The following is a 15,180-nucleotide window of genomic DNA, read 5'->3' as shown; positions in this document are numbered from 1 at the left end:
ACAGTACTATTGCACAACTGAAGTTGCAGTTTTCCAAAATGAAAAACTAAGATTTTTCTATACTACACATTTTCAGTAACAGATTAGGCTTTCTTAAGAATCTATGATACAGACATATGCTTTGGCAGAAGTGTTTCTATTATTAAGTTCTTATCACAACAAAGAGTATTTTGAATAACACCGAATCCTTTCAAGGTCAGCAGCAGATGATCATTGTGTTTTACAATAACTAGTCTTGAGAGTGTTCTGTGTTTTTTACATCAGAAATTTCAATTTAAATTTTAAATATGAATAATAAATCCTGCAACAAATTAGTAGCTTCCTGAAATTATTACACAATACACGATTATGTTTCTGAACGGCACTTTTGTTATGTAAGCACACACACACACACACAAAAAAAAACAAAATTATAAAGATTAAATTAATGTTTTTAGTCACACAGAAAAAAAAAATAAAAAGATGTGATTCCCAATTTCTTTGGTGATTGAAGCTAAGCATGCTTTCATTAGATTAGACTGTAAATAACAGTGATCACCACCAGAAATATTTGAAAAAATTTTGAAAAAATAATTAAATGTGAAGCAATAGTAAATTCTCTTCAGAAGTCTCTACTGTTTTATAAGAGAACTAGAAAGAAAAGAGACGAAAGGCTGAGAGTTTTTCTTTTAAATAAAAAGAACTGGCTTTCTTCCACAGGGAAAAAATGATCACCATTAACTGTGTAGTAAGACATTATTTAGTTTTTGAGGAAACATGGCAAAGCAGCTGAATTACAAGCACCACTTTTTGAATTAAGAATAGTTCGCATACAGATTTTGTAGCATATGCTGACCAAGTCCAGTTTTGCACCAGTTTGTGAAACGTGACAAGATCACAATTAATGTTGATCTATGCTGCAGGCTAGTCAGCTGCTATGTCATAATGCCGAGTCCAGATTCTTTTTTTCTTTCCTTTATCTTACTGAAGTTTTATAACACTAGAAACAGAGCCAAGATCTGAATTTATGGCATTGTTACTCCCAGATAAAAGTAAGCACCAAACCATGAGGGTGTATTCAGAAGCATCTCTTGTGATGTCTCAGACCTGCAGAGACAGTGTATTCTCTTGATTTTATTTTTTTAAGTTAAGAATCACTGAAGTGAACAGTACATAACAATATACACTTCACTTCATTGTATTATTTGGCACAATATTTTGAGTAATTTTTTTTGCTTTTAAAATGTGTTGGTACTCACAAATGCTAAAAGGACTATCATAGAAACTGACAACACTTCAGCATTTTCCAGTTTCTATCAAAACAGTAATAACTACTAAAAATCAAGTAGAGTTCAGTTACAGATATTGCCTGGAGTTTTGCAGACATCAGACATTTTCAGCAGACATCACTGAGCACCAAGAAACTTCAGAAATTAGCAAATTCTGTAGATAGAGTTAAATCTTGAAAACAGGAACAATTATCAAGTTTATTGTATTCCTGTAGTTGTTCTGGGTTTTGTTGGAAAATAAGAAACAAGGACAGTTGCACGCTGCTCCTCAGCTGGACTGATCTCAAAATGCTTTAGTAACCACATATACAATAATATGGGAATAATAAATAGAAAATACTAAATTAAAAAAAAAAAAAAAGTTTATTAAAAGACTAAACTGCTATAAAACTTACGGAACTGAAAAGGAGGAAATACTTGTATCTAATCAGCACATTACTGTGAATTAAGTGCTATTATTCCAGACGTATTCTAACAGTATAAATGCAGACAGTTTATAAGAAGAGTTACTGCTATTTGACTAAATGAAATCTTCTAGTAGACTTAATGAAATACTTGAGGGAAAAATGACAAGCTTTCAAGCATGCAAGACTTTTCTCCAATCTAACATGGAATTATCAGTCTTCCAAACTAAATAAAAGTTGAGATACATTGCTCTGATTTTAATTTAATCAAACTTGCCAATTAAAAACCATAATTCATAAATGTTGGGTGGAGAAATAATAGAAAGGGAAAGAATACATTTGTTTACTCCTACAGGACAGAGAGAGAGAACGAGAGAGAGAAGTAATTTACTGTCTGTGAAGCACAGAAAGGTTATCCTGGGGTGGCAAAAAATATAATGTGCCATAAAACCAATGTCTCTGTTGAGTCCATGGTTTTTAGTGCCCAGTAGAGTTATGAATTTTAGTTCCAGACTTATCTTTTGAAGGTATTTTGTATGTTCCCCTTGAGCATGAGGGCTGAGAGGTCAGAGACGAAGTGGCTGTTCTGGATTAAAGCAAATGTGACATAGCTATGCAAACTGGAATTCACAATTCAGTAAGATCCTTACAGCTATCCCTACTTCAAGGTTCTGTTTAATTGTCAAGAATGGTCACTCCCAGGAATAAAACTAATGCAAAGCTCCTGCTTAAGCCTTTTTCAATAGTTAGAATAGTGTAAAATAACATTAAACCAGTCTTTAATGATAGCTTAAAACGTCTGAACTCTATGGTGATTGGAGCATTATAGCAAATGGAAAACTTGTATCTGATATTAATGACTTGTTGCTCTCTACTCTGACAAAAGAGAAAAAGAAGCCAGAAAAAAAATCCTTGGGAAAGGGTCTTTTAGCCAGAATAACTTCAATGAATTCCTTAGCTTGTTCTAAAGCACTTCCAGAATGCATATTAACCTCAAGGTCAGGAAAGAAGACTTGAACTCTTGGTTTAGGAGCACATTTTCCAGTGTATGCAGATGCATAACCACTTCATACATGTTGAAACAATAGCTTGAAGGCTCCAAGACTTCTTTACCTAAGTATCATGCATGCTGGTTGCATTCAGGGAGAAGTCCAAGCTTAAGTCCTTAGAGAGATCTTCTGGTATTTTTAGTGAGTAAATTGCTGCTGCCAAGCCATATCTCAGACATACTATTTTAGAAGTTTAACTACTTAATGGGTGGTTATCTTACATTTAAAATCACCTAAATTTATGCTATCACTCAATGGATGAGTAATAATAGATAAATTAAGTGTTCTAAATTATATAGGCTGTCATGTTCACTTCTGTGTGTGTTTCATAGTTAATCTGAAACACAGGAGCAAAAATCCTTACGAAAAGGATACAGATATCTGAGGAGGGTACCAAAGGAGAAGAAGGACAGCTTCTCCCCTTACTATGCTCCTTCAAGAAATGAGAATAATATTATTATTTATTTTTTTAAAAGGGGGGGGGGGGAGGGGGCAAGACAGATGTTACACTTTTTATAGAAATATATGTAAGTTATATATGAAACTTTATGTATGTATGAAAAATGAAATAGAATAAACGAGCAACATATTGGAACTGTATAAATCAGGATTGGATGACAATGAGAAAACACTTAAATGGTTGTTTCAGGCTTTAACTGTTTTTAGAATGGGCTAGAATGAAACCCCACTTGATGCTTAACCATCATATCCAAAACTATATTTTCATAAAGCTTAGCTGAACACCCAGTCTATGATCAACAGTTTAAGCACTTAAGGAAGTGTTTTTTTGTTGTTGTTGTTTTTGTTTTGTTTTGTTTTGTTTTAAGGAAGAAAAAAAGAAACAGAGAAAGAGTAGAAGAGAGGAAGAAAGTAAGTAAGTAATGTAAGTAAGTAAATAATTCCTTATCAGTATGAGGAATGTCATCTCGCTTCATATTCCATGCAAGTGTTTTTTTGTTTGTTAGTTTGTTTTGTTTGTTTGTTTTTGTTTGTTTGTTTGTTTAACATCTGACTATCAAGGCAATAAATTCACATCCTAAGGCTAATAAAGAAGTTGTTGTTCAAAACCAAAGATATTTAAACATATCACACTAGAAGCATAATTTGCATCTGGTCTGATGAATAAAAAAGTTTCCATGTACAGAATAGGTGAAAGCACCACTGAGGGAAAAAATAAAAAATAAATAGAAGGGGATCATCCTGAAGCTTATGCAGGATTAGGATTACAGTATCATTTGCCTATAATTTAAGAAATTAACTATATTCTCTAATAAAAATATAGAATGTGAATATTAAAATGTGGATGTAAAGATAGTTTTTCTGTACAAAATGTGAGGGGAAAAAAATCTCTTAAAAAAGAAACTGCTTCTTTCTTTGGAACAAAATGTGCAACAGAATGAGTGCCTCAGAGTGTTAGGCTGTTAGATACCCTGTATGGCTTGCCTAGGTCTTCTTTCCCTAAAATATTTAACATTATTATGAAGACGAGGTCCTGAAATTACCAAAAAAAGGGACACTATTTGATATGCAGCTTTCTATCATCTATTTAATTTACTGGAGCAAAATAATCTTTTCTACAAACTTTACTAGCATTAGTAAGAAAATTCCAACCAGCAAATATCACCTGCTTGTAAAAATAAAATAAAATAAAAATAAAAGTTCATTTTCTTTAATTATTTATTACTACACTTCATCCCCCTGAGAAATATTCTATACTATCTCAAAAGATAACAAAATCTGAATCTTGCCTAAAAGTGAAGAGCTGGCAGTGTTTCAAAATCACCTTTAGCTCAATACTGATTTCTACAGCCAATTAAACAGTGGAATTGATGGACTCTGAGAATGCCATATGCTGCCCTCTGCTGAAAAGATGATCATTATGGCATGAGGTCTTAAGGCTTGAAGGTCTGACAGAAGGGAAAAATAAGTGGAGGATCCTCTGACCTCAGGGACGTGGATAATTCCTTCAGGGAGAAAGGAAGATTAAATGCTCACCTGGGCAAAGAAAAATTTCACAGAACATATGGTGTATACAAAAATTATCTTGACAAGAACATAAGTCAGCAAATTGGTTATTAGAAATGTAACTATCGGGAATTACATTGATTATATTCAGAAATGCCTGTAAAATAGATACCTGTCAAATAGTTTAGATCTAAACTGTGACTTACTTTAAAGATATTACAATATAATGAGGAGTGTCTTCCAGACTGTATATATATATATACATAAATATATATATATATTTTATCCTGTCCATACTTCATTCACTGATTGTTGAATATAAATGCAGAGGTATAAATTTCAAATCCACCATGTGAAAGTTAGCAAAAATGCTGTTGCTAAATAAATAATAAATTGTTTATTTAACCCTAAATAAAACTGAGGAATAGTTTTCACTTTCACAGACCCTTATATCTTAACAAAAAAAAAAAAAAAAAAAAAAAGAGAGAGAAATACATTTTTCTAGGGCTTACCGTACCATAGCTCAAACAACAGATACACAAGAAGTGAATAAGCATTAAAGAAATAGGCAGACTGTATGTTATGCCAAATAAAACTAGCTTTATGTTTCATGGAGCAACAATCAGAGGATGGTATAATTGAACTTGTCAACCTAACAGTGTAAGTCTGTGGTTTTAACTGAAAGAAAAGACAAGAGAAAGATGCTTAAATATGATTATTTTAATTATGTTTTATTCAAAGAAGTAAGGGATTCACCCTTCCTTCTAAGGTAATGAATTATCCTTCCATATAGTACCATATAGTAACAACAATAACAAAAAATTTAAATTGTATCTCAGAAACAGTACAATCACATTTCCACTTTTATCTTGAAAACAATACTGTTCCCAGAACCACCTGAATAATTTGTAAAATGAAGACTGAAGTACTGATATAGACCATGTTTCACAGGATTTTATAAAAACAGTTGTCCATTTAGCCTAGATTTCCCCTGCTAGACTACTTTGTTAGAATGAATGTATATATGGATATTATGTTAACTTTTCTTTGGAATATTGCCATCTTGCTAGCATCACACATTCTCCTTGATATGGCACTGAAGGTATAATATACACCAGAAATTCATGACATGCATGTTGCTGTTTTCCTGGGATGGTTGCCATAGATGAATCAGCGCAGTGCATTTTGAAGAAAAATAACAGAATATACAATGGTGAAATTTATGTTTAAATGATACATTTGATGTCTATTTCCCATAGATTTCACGTATTAACAGGTCTTCACTATCAGTATCATAGCATGTGATTTACCTTCACCCTATCTCAACCCTCATATTCCTAATGCTGTAGAAAGTGTTAAATTTCTATTAATGCTTAAAAAAAAAAAAAAAAAAAAAAAAAAAAGGTGTCATTTTCAGTTAGGTTTTGATAATTCAGGAATATAGTTTAATTTTAATGTGCATTGCTTTAATTTAAGATGATTGTGCTATGTGACCTTCAAGGCAAAAATGTTGATACATTACCAGCAGCCATGTTTAGAATACTGTCATCTTTGATCATCCTTATTTATACAGACTTGGTCAGACAAAATATTAATATATGTAATTAGGAGCTTTTACTTACATTATCAAAGGATGATACTTCTATATTAACCCAGAAAACAAGCTATTATTGTTAAACAAGTTAATTGTAAAGAACAGTGCATATAAATGTGAGCTTGATGGGGATGAGCATCATCATAAATCATGTAACAGCAGGAACTACATAAAATATTCTGGATATTACTGTGTTACCCATAACTATAAATATCTCAGTAGAGGCACGGAAATGAAAATAAGGGAAAGAAGATGTGTTTAAACCATTTTTTGTGCCCTATATCTGATGGCTCTTACACAATTTCCAGTATTCATTAGAATAGCTGCATGACTGATTTCATTTATATACTGCTTCTCAGAAGCAAGGTGAACCACAGAATAACTAGGGAGCCCCAGTCTGCTTCAGCTCTGCAGAGATACAGAAAACAGGAACAGTACTTGGTTATTCCAAGAAACTGCATACTAGGTGAGCTCTTTTTTTTTTTTTTTTTTTTTTTTTTTTTTTTTTAATCAAAGAGCTAGAATTGGATTACCTATACAGGATTTTCTGTAGTTAAAATTATCACAGTTTGGGCACTTACTGAAATGAGCATTTGTTCAATATGCATACAAAAATAAATTTTACCAAAGTTCATGTAATAGCACCTACTGTCATTCATCTTCATTTTTGCACGGATGTTATGTAGATAATTTATAGATAATTTAGATGTTATATAATTTACCCTTCCACAGTGAAAATATACAATCACAGAACTAGTGAGTTGTACAAGTAAGGACTGTAAGATAAAAGCAAGCTTCCAAATGGAAATCTGAAGCCAGATGATGATAATGATGATGATGATTTATTTTAATTGAAGGAAAGGTACATTACAGTCAAGTAAACCAGTTTACTCTGAAAAGAGGAAGCAAGTTAGAGTAGTGGGCAGCCTGATGAGGCACAGCTATGCCTGTGATATCCAGAAGTGCCAGGTGGTTGTCTGGCTTTCAGATGCAGGAGGGCAGCAAACAGTCAGACACAGTGCCAGAGAAGAGCCAGTGCCAATGGACTAAGAGACACTCAACAGTTCAGAGAAGAGCAGGCAAAAAGTGCCAAAGGTAAACAACTGCAGATCTGAAGGAAATTAAATACCAGAAGCTCCACAGCAGCATTCTCTGAGATGTTTTCAGTACCAACTACTGGCACAAGCAGAGAGGAAGTCTCCATGTATGGCTGAATAAATGGCATAAGGAAGAAGGTTATATTAAGAACTAGAGACAGAAAGAACCTGTACTACAGAACTTCTATTAAAGTCAAAACAGACCAAGGCTACTTGCACTTCAGAAATGTCAAGGCTAAAGATCTGAAATAGAAGAGCAAAATTCAAACAAAAACATTGAAAAAAAAATAACATAGAGTACAGAAGAACATGAAAGTGAAACAACATACATGTTTCTATATAAGTGCTGGAAGTTACATCAGAAGGAAGAAGACAATTCAGTGAATACTACCTCCAAAATATGTATGAAAGACCAACTGTGTTGGTGGAGTTTTATTGCTAGAATCTAAAGAAGTTTTTGAGTCAAATCAGAAAAACAGTTCATGTGAATCAGCAGTTGACAAGGGCTCAAAATGAAAAAGCAGAAAACAATAATGGGAATGGTTCCTCTACACTCCAGAAGATAACTGGATGTCACACTGTTGCATGATTATAACACTTAATTTTTAGCTCTTATAATTGCACCTAGTGGCAAAATCTGCAAAAGGAGGAGCAATTCATGCCCTGACCATGGACAGGGAAAACAATGTGGTTCACAATATTACTTTCCAGGATCTGCTCAGTGACGTCAATCATCATATACTTAGATTCAACCACCTCGCAAAAATAAATAAACAAATAAAATGAAATAGTTACTCCAATGCCTGACTTCAAAACAGAAAACTATATAAAAATTAGGTTTATGAAAAAGAAATTAAATGAGACACCAAAAAGGATAGTCATGCAGTCATTAAGGAGACTGTTAAAAGGCCTTGTATTAGACCAAATGCATAGCACTATCTGAAAGACCAAGAAGACGAAGAAAAAGTTATTAAACCATGGGAGACCATGTAGCAAGTTATCTTTCAGGAAAATAAGTTATATTCAAATGAGTAAAATAAAAATGATCAAAAATTCTGATAATTTGTGCAAAAATGCAGTAAGGAAGTCCAAAAGTTCAAAGAGCAACTTGCAAAAGGCAGAAAATCTAATAATAAATGCCTTTTTAACTAGATGAGGAGCAGGGAGCATGACAAAGGGTTTGTGAGGATTAAGTTGTAAAAGGAACACTCAAAGAAGACAGAAAAAAAAATAAAGTTTTAAATCCATAACCACTGTGGAAGACCTTGAAGAGTTTTGCTTACCAGAATTTTGTTTTGCATTAAACATTTTAAAGGTTCTATCTCAAACTCAAAGTTTCTGAAAGTTTTCAAAGTCCTGGAACAATATAAGAAAACAAACAAACAAACAAAAACTATCAAAGCAGAAAGTAAGAAATTTCCTGCCTAGTAATTAATATTTGCCAAAAATTTCTAAATGATTCAAGAATAACACAACTAAATGTATTATAAAACCTCTAACTCAGAACTAACTTCAGTCCTCTGGCACTACAGGACTGAAAAGTAGCTACCATGACATAGATTTTTGAAAGGTATTTCACAGTAGTCCAGTGAAGAACCAGACAAGTAAGAACAATGTCCATGCTAAAAAAATAAAAAATAAAAAAATAAAATAAAAAAAAAAAAAGTGCTAGTATTGTCAAAATAGAGCCAGTGGACAAATTAATAACTCTTATGTACTAGAACTCTGTAACAGAAACTTATGTCTTACAGGTTTATTAACTATTTCTAAAGGAATAAATGTGTGTATATACTTGAGAGTTTTTTTCTGAATTTCCAGTTTGCACTAACTAGGTCATTTATCAAAATTGCTTGAAAAAGAAAAATTGCAATCCGATTTAATCCAGGGAAATACCTGTATGAATTAATTGTGAGTAACAAGTAGAAGGCAAAGGTCACACATTAGGTTAACCTTGGTTAACAGCTGAAATCCCACCCAGCCGCTCACTCACTCTCCTTCTTCAGGATGGTGGAGCAAAATCAGGAAGAAAACCCAGGAATGAGAAAGCTTATGGGTCAAGATAAAGACAGAGAGATTGCTTACAAATTACTGCTGTAGGCAAAACAGACGTAATCTAAATCAAAAATGTAATCACTAATTCTGGTATGAGAAGCAAAACCAAACATTAAAACCCATTTCATCCTCACTTTTCTAGGCTGAACTTCATGCCTGCACTCCAATCTCCTCTATCTCCCTGAGTGGTACAAGGGAGGATGGGCCAGGTTATGGTCAGTTTACAGTGGTTTCTTTTGAACTCTACTTCCTACTCATACTTTTCCTCTGCTCCAGTGTGGGCTCTCCATGGTTTGCAGTTCCTGTCAGGAAAATCATCTCTGGTGTAGGTCCTCCAAGGGCTTGCAGGAAACATGCTCCAGTGCCTGGATCATCTCCTTCTGCTCCTCCTTCTCTGACCTTGGTTCCCTTTGTTGTTTCTCACTCTTCTTGTTCCCTCCCCCTCCCTCCATCTGGTATTTTCTGCCCTATCTTAAATATGTTCTCACATAAGAACCATCAGCTTGGACTCACTTGCCAGCTTTGGCTGGCAGTGAGTCCATTCTGGAGACACCTGGAACCAACTGTGTAGGAATGCATTGTCAGTTTTCACTGTGAAAATTGCAGTCCCACTGGGATTGTATATTGTGACCTGTGCTGTTTTACAAGTTCATAAATGATCTGAAAAAGGGGTGAAAGATTACAGTTTTCTCACTTTAATTGTAAAGGCAATGGTTGTTTCAAATACCATGGTGTGAACACATAACAACGAGGCAGATGAAATTCAGCATAGACAAATAGCAATTGGTAGTCCAAAGGAAAAATAACTCTGGCTTTACGTATACAGAGATTTTGAAATATCCTAACTCAACAGTAAGTTATAAGAGATCACTCCTTGGAAATATCAGTAACGTGGTTATTAAAGGTCTAAAAAGGCAAAGAGAAAAACTGCGAATTACTATGAGGGATACAAAAAAGATAATGACACAGAATAAATCAATAGCATGGCTCCAGTCTGAATACTGTGTATAATTCTGGTGACCCTTCCTACCTCAGAAAGAATGCAGTATAAGTGGAAAAGGTATGGAAAAGGACAAACAAGGGATGAAAGTCAACACAATTTCTGTACAAAGAGTGTCCAGGGTTCTTTAGCCTAGAAAAGAGAAGGGGACATACAGAAATCCATATATTAGAAGCAGCATTAAGAACATGAACAGGAAAGTATTTTTTACTGTCTCTACCAATAAAAAACAGTAGGAAACAACAGAGGAAAATAGCTAACAGGAGATTTGAATCAAATAAAAAGAAAATAATTTGTCAGACATGTCATTCAATTATATCTTTGGCCACAGAATCATGGTTGCTAAAATTAACTTTAAAATGATCAGAAAAATGTAGAGGGAAACAAAAGTCTACCAAGGGTTATTAAAAATAAAAATCCCTAATAAAAAAATCATCCTAATTCAAGAGATCTCTGAGCTCCAAATCACTTAAGACTTGAAGAGTATGCTGGGGAAGTACCATTCCCAGATCAAAACACATGCAAGATCAAATATTTACATCTTGAAAATGGAGCTAAAATTTGGTTGCTTAAACATAGCTGCAGAGTGACATTCTGGATGCCCAAGGTATCTGAGACCTGAGGCTGACAAACATCACACTGGAGGAAGTCTGAGCCCTTCTGGAGTAGCAGCTACAGGCTAGATGTGGTAGGGCATTCCAAATAACACTAGACACTAAGAAGTCTTCTTACAAATAGGTTAAGGATGTGGAAGAACCTCGGAGTAACTGGGAAAACACTGGTGAAGGGAACAAGGAAATGATTAAGATGTACACATCCACTAGTATACATGTAGGTATACATGTAGTATCTATACTAGATCAAAAAGCCTCTGACACATAGAGGGTAGGGAAGGAAATGTGCTGAGAGGTCAGAAAAAGATGAGACACGATATGACTGCAAACAAGACTGGGAACTGGGTATTTAGAGAACTGGGGTGGCTACGCTGGAAGCCTGGAACTGTGCACAAAGCTGAAAGGAGATATGACTAAGATCGGGAACTTGCTTGTATGAAGAGACTAGGACTGTGAGTCAAGATGAGAAATAGGCCATAATGGGAAGCTACATGTTTGAGTGAGAGATAAAAAATGCTTGGATGACACACGCCAAGGTGAACTGGATGGAACAGGAGATGCCAGGAAAACCAAAACTGGAGCCAGACAGAAAAGTCCATGCCACATTGATATACTTTCCTCCAAAGCCTGAAATTGAAACCAAGGTTCTCAATGGTTTTAGTCCTCTGCTGTCTGTAATTATCTGTGAAACGCTACTGGAAAGTATGTTCCTCCCTCACATTAATCTGTGCAGTGGATGCATAAGCAAATGAAACTCATCCCTCTCATCTCTTAGTTCTAGTTTCTTAGCCTAAAACCAACTTCTAGAAAAAGTCTTTTACCCAATTACTTTCAATTTCATCCTCCAATTTCCAGAAAGTATTTTCTTGTTCTTCTTTCTCTTAGGCCCCAGTCTCAGCAGTCTCTGTTATCAGTCTCAGGCCTACCCAGGAACCAGCAGCTGGGCTGAGGCAAGTAATGAAGGGAACTGAAGGGAACCACATTGGGAACTCACAACTCCAGTGCCCCACTGCTATTCTAGTTCAGAACTGCACTAAGAAGGAATTTCTTTCTGAGTTCGCAACGCGTTCAGCAGCTCTTCAGGAACGGCACGGTGCCAGCAGCAATGAGACAACGGCGTGCCTGGGAGTGATGCACAAGTTCTTGTTGGATGTAGGAGATGCAAAGGGAAGAAGTATATTCACTTGTTGTCTGCTAACATTAGGAACTACATGAGAATCAAGCATGCTTACTGATGATAGAGTATTAACAACTAAGTTCTAGAAAGTCACTGCTGACTACATTTACACTGAGCACACAAACCAGTTTTTCAAAGGCTAAAAAATGTTGAAGGAGGAATGAGGAACAAAGTCATGTTGCAGGCGTAGAAGGTAGTCCCCCATCAAAGCACAAGGGCAATAAGGCATTTAAAGTAAAAATAGCTTTCTCCTCTCCTCTCCTCTCCTCTCCTCGCCTCTCCTCTCCTCTCCTCCATTCCCTGAAATGACTGGGCTTTTTCTTAGTTGTAATTGCAATAACAAGCTAACTGAGGCAGACATAATCAGGTAAAATTTTGCATCAAATTCTAAAATTTATGAACGTTGTAAACAACTAAAATTAGGCCCTTAACACTACTGGGTCTATATTCATACCAGTCACATTCTTCCTTGGGAAACATTGTTCCTTTGCAAAAACCTATTTTTTATTGGCACATTATACTGTCTTTTAGAAAGGTAATGTTTTTTTCCATAATACACAGTAACTATCTTAAGCATCATCCATTTTCTATCTTCACTTCACTGCCTGTCTGTATGATTGGCATAAGCTACAAAGAAAATTCTCAGAGATGGCACACTTGTACTTCAAAAGAAGTTTAAAAGCCATGAAATTTAGTTTAAAAATTATAGCCCAATGTTTTTATGTTTTAAAAATGCTTAAATATTTGCTGTTCACCAAAAGAAAGAACACAAATGACAAGAAATTAAAATAAAAATCAAGAAATTCCATGGTTTTTTAAAGTGATCAGAAAAACAGAAAAAAAAAAGTCATCAGTCCTATCTCCATGGCTAAGATAGTCCAAAGAGAGGTGAGATCTCTTAGGTCAAAGTGATTCTTTGTTCTAGTTAAGACAAGGAACAAAAACATAAAAATATGATATTTGCTGGTAAATTTCCTAACCTGGAGTTTCAAGATATTCTCCAGTGCACAGCTGAATTCAAGGATCTGCTTGGCTTTACATGAAACACTTAGATATTCACACTGTCAGACAGCAAAATCACTCCCTGTTCACCTGGTGAAAGTATTCTCATACCTTTAGGCAGTAGGAAATGTAAGTTTGTTTGTCCTGAGGCAAAGGAAGAAAGATAAGATCTCCCACAATCAGGCTGAATGCTTTAACCACTGAAGTCTCACACAGAATGGATATGGCAACACAACCATCATTTACATTGTCAGACCAGTCCTTCCCCTTCTTCCTTATTTTGTCCATTTTCCCCTGTGGCTGCTGTTTGGATAAGCCAACCCCAAACTGTGATTTATTTAAGTAAACCAAAAGCAGAGAAGCAAGACTGCATTTAAGAAAATCAGAAATGTAGTCTTCATTCTCTGTTTTTTTGAAAAGAAAACCTCTCCCAGAACTAGTGGCCTAAAAAGGACTTTGGAACAAGGAACAATACAACAATGCCCTCAGCAACACTTATTGCAGATCTGATTTAGTGTAATCAGAGGTGACAATAGAGCTGTAAACTGCAAACACCTAAAAGCTTACAATACAAGCTGTCAGGCATAGAACTCCCTGCAGTTTTAAACCATCTGGATAACTCCAAACTTATTAATTTCAGTCAAGAAAGAATGTGAATGTGGATGTATAGACAGTGGAATCTCAGGTAGGAACACAGACACTACTTAGTATCAGTTGTTTCGCTATTAAAATAATGCAATCAGTTTCTGCAACCACGGGTAAACAAAAATAAAAAATGCTGCTAAGTAGGTAAGTATACAGAATATGACAATCAAAGCATTCAATAACATGACCCAAAGTGAGGGAATCAAGATATTTCACTTCCTTTATATAATGTACAACTAGATTATAGTTTATAAATTTGTACGTAAGAAGATAAATCTCATTTCAGTCTCAAAGACAGAGGCATAACAAGAGCTAGGGGCTAGAAACAGAGGACAGAAAAACTTAAAATTAACAGCATAATTAACTATAAGGAGTACCTTATTGAAAGATACTCCCATCCTTGAAGTATGCTTTTTAAAATGCAAGGTAGAATTTTGTTTTATCTTTAGAAAGATATGACCTAGTTCAAATGAGAAGAAACTGAAGACAGCCATGAGGTCTCTGTTGTACAGTATGCTAGGCTAGATGATCACAGTACTCCCTTCTGGCTTCTAATCCATGAAACTGTGTACATTTCCATTTCAAATAAACTGCATCTTTCAATGAGCATTTTTTAATGAAACAGCTTTCCAGTGAGCTGTAGTTATGCCTTGAAGGCATAGCACTGTTTTGGGGGAGGCTTGTGAAAAACTTCTGGATAGCATGATGTGGTGTTACTCTTTGAATGGGTACTGCATTCAGTCCTTTCTGAGCCAAAGCTGGGAACAAGTACAGTATATGGTAGGATCTGCTTTGTTTGACATTAAATTTAAAATGAACCTTTTGTACGAACACCCTGAATCAGTTTATGCATTCAGTTCCATTTCATGAATTTGACACCGACTTAGCACAACCTAATTTTAACTGGTTTACCAGATACTCTCCCTTAAATCCCTACAGAAAAGGCAGCCTAATTTTAGCACTGTACCATGTTTAAAACAGGACTTCTGAATTGGTTTTCTTGAAAAGGAATTTTCTTTTTGTGTATCAAGCTACTTGGAGACCTGAACCAGCATCAGACAAATGGATACCATTGGGCAATTTGCATAAAATATTTCTTATTGCACCAAGATAAATTGCTAGGGTAGACACAGCCTTCCAGGAAAAAAAAAAAAAAAAAAAGTGTTTATGGCAATCTAACCAGTCCTTTATTATCCATCTGTGTTAAACCATCAACACATAATATTAAAAAGACAACAAAGCATTTTTTTAATATCCATCTCACGGTAGGATTTTGAAGTTTTGAAGTCACTGATTTTGACAGCAGTAAATTC

The sequence above is a fragment of the Netta rufina genome (genome assembly GCF_964035555.1).
Source record: "Netta rufina genome assembly, chromosome: 3".
In the NCBI taxonomy this organism is placed as follows: domain Eukaryota; kingdom Metazoa; phylum Chordata; class Aves; order Anseriformes; family Anatidae; genus Netta; species Netta rufina.
The sequence above is the reverse complement of the archived record's forward strand: the minus strand, read 5'-3'. Positions refer to the sequence as shown.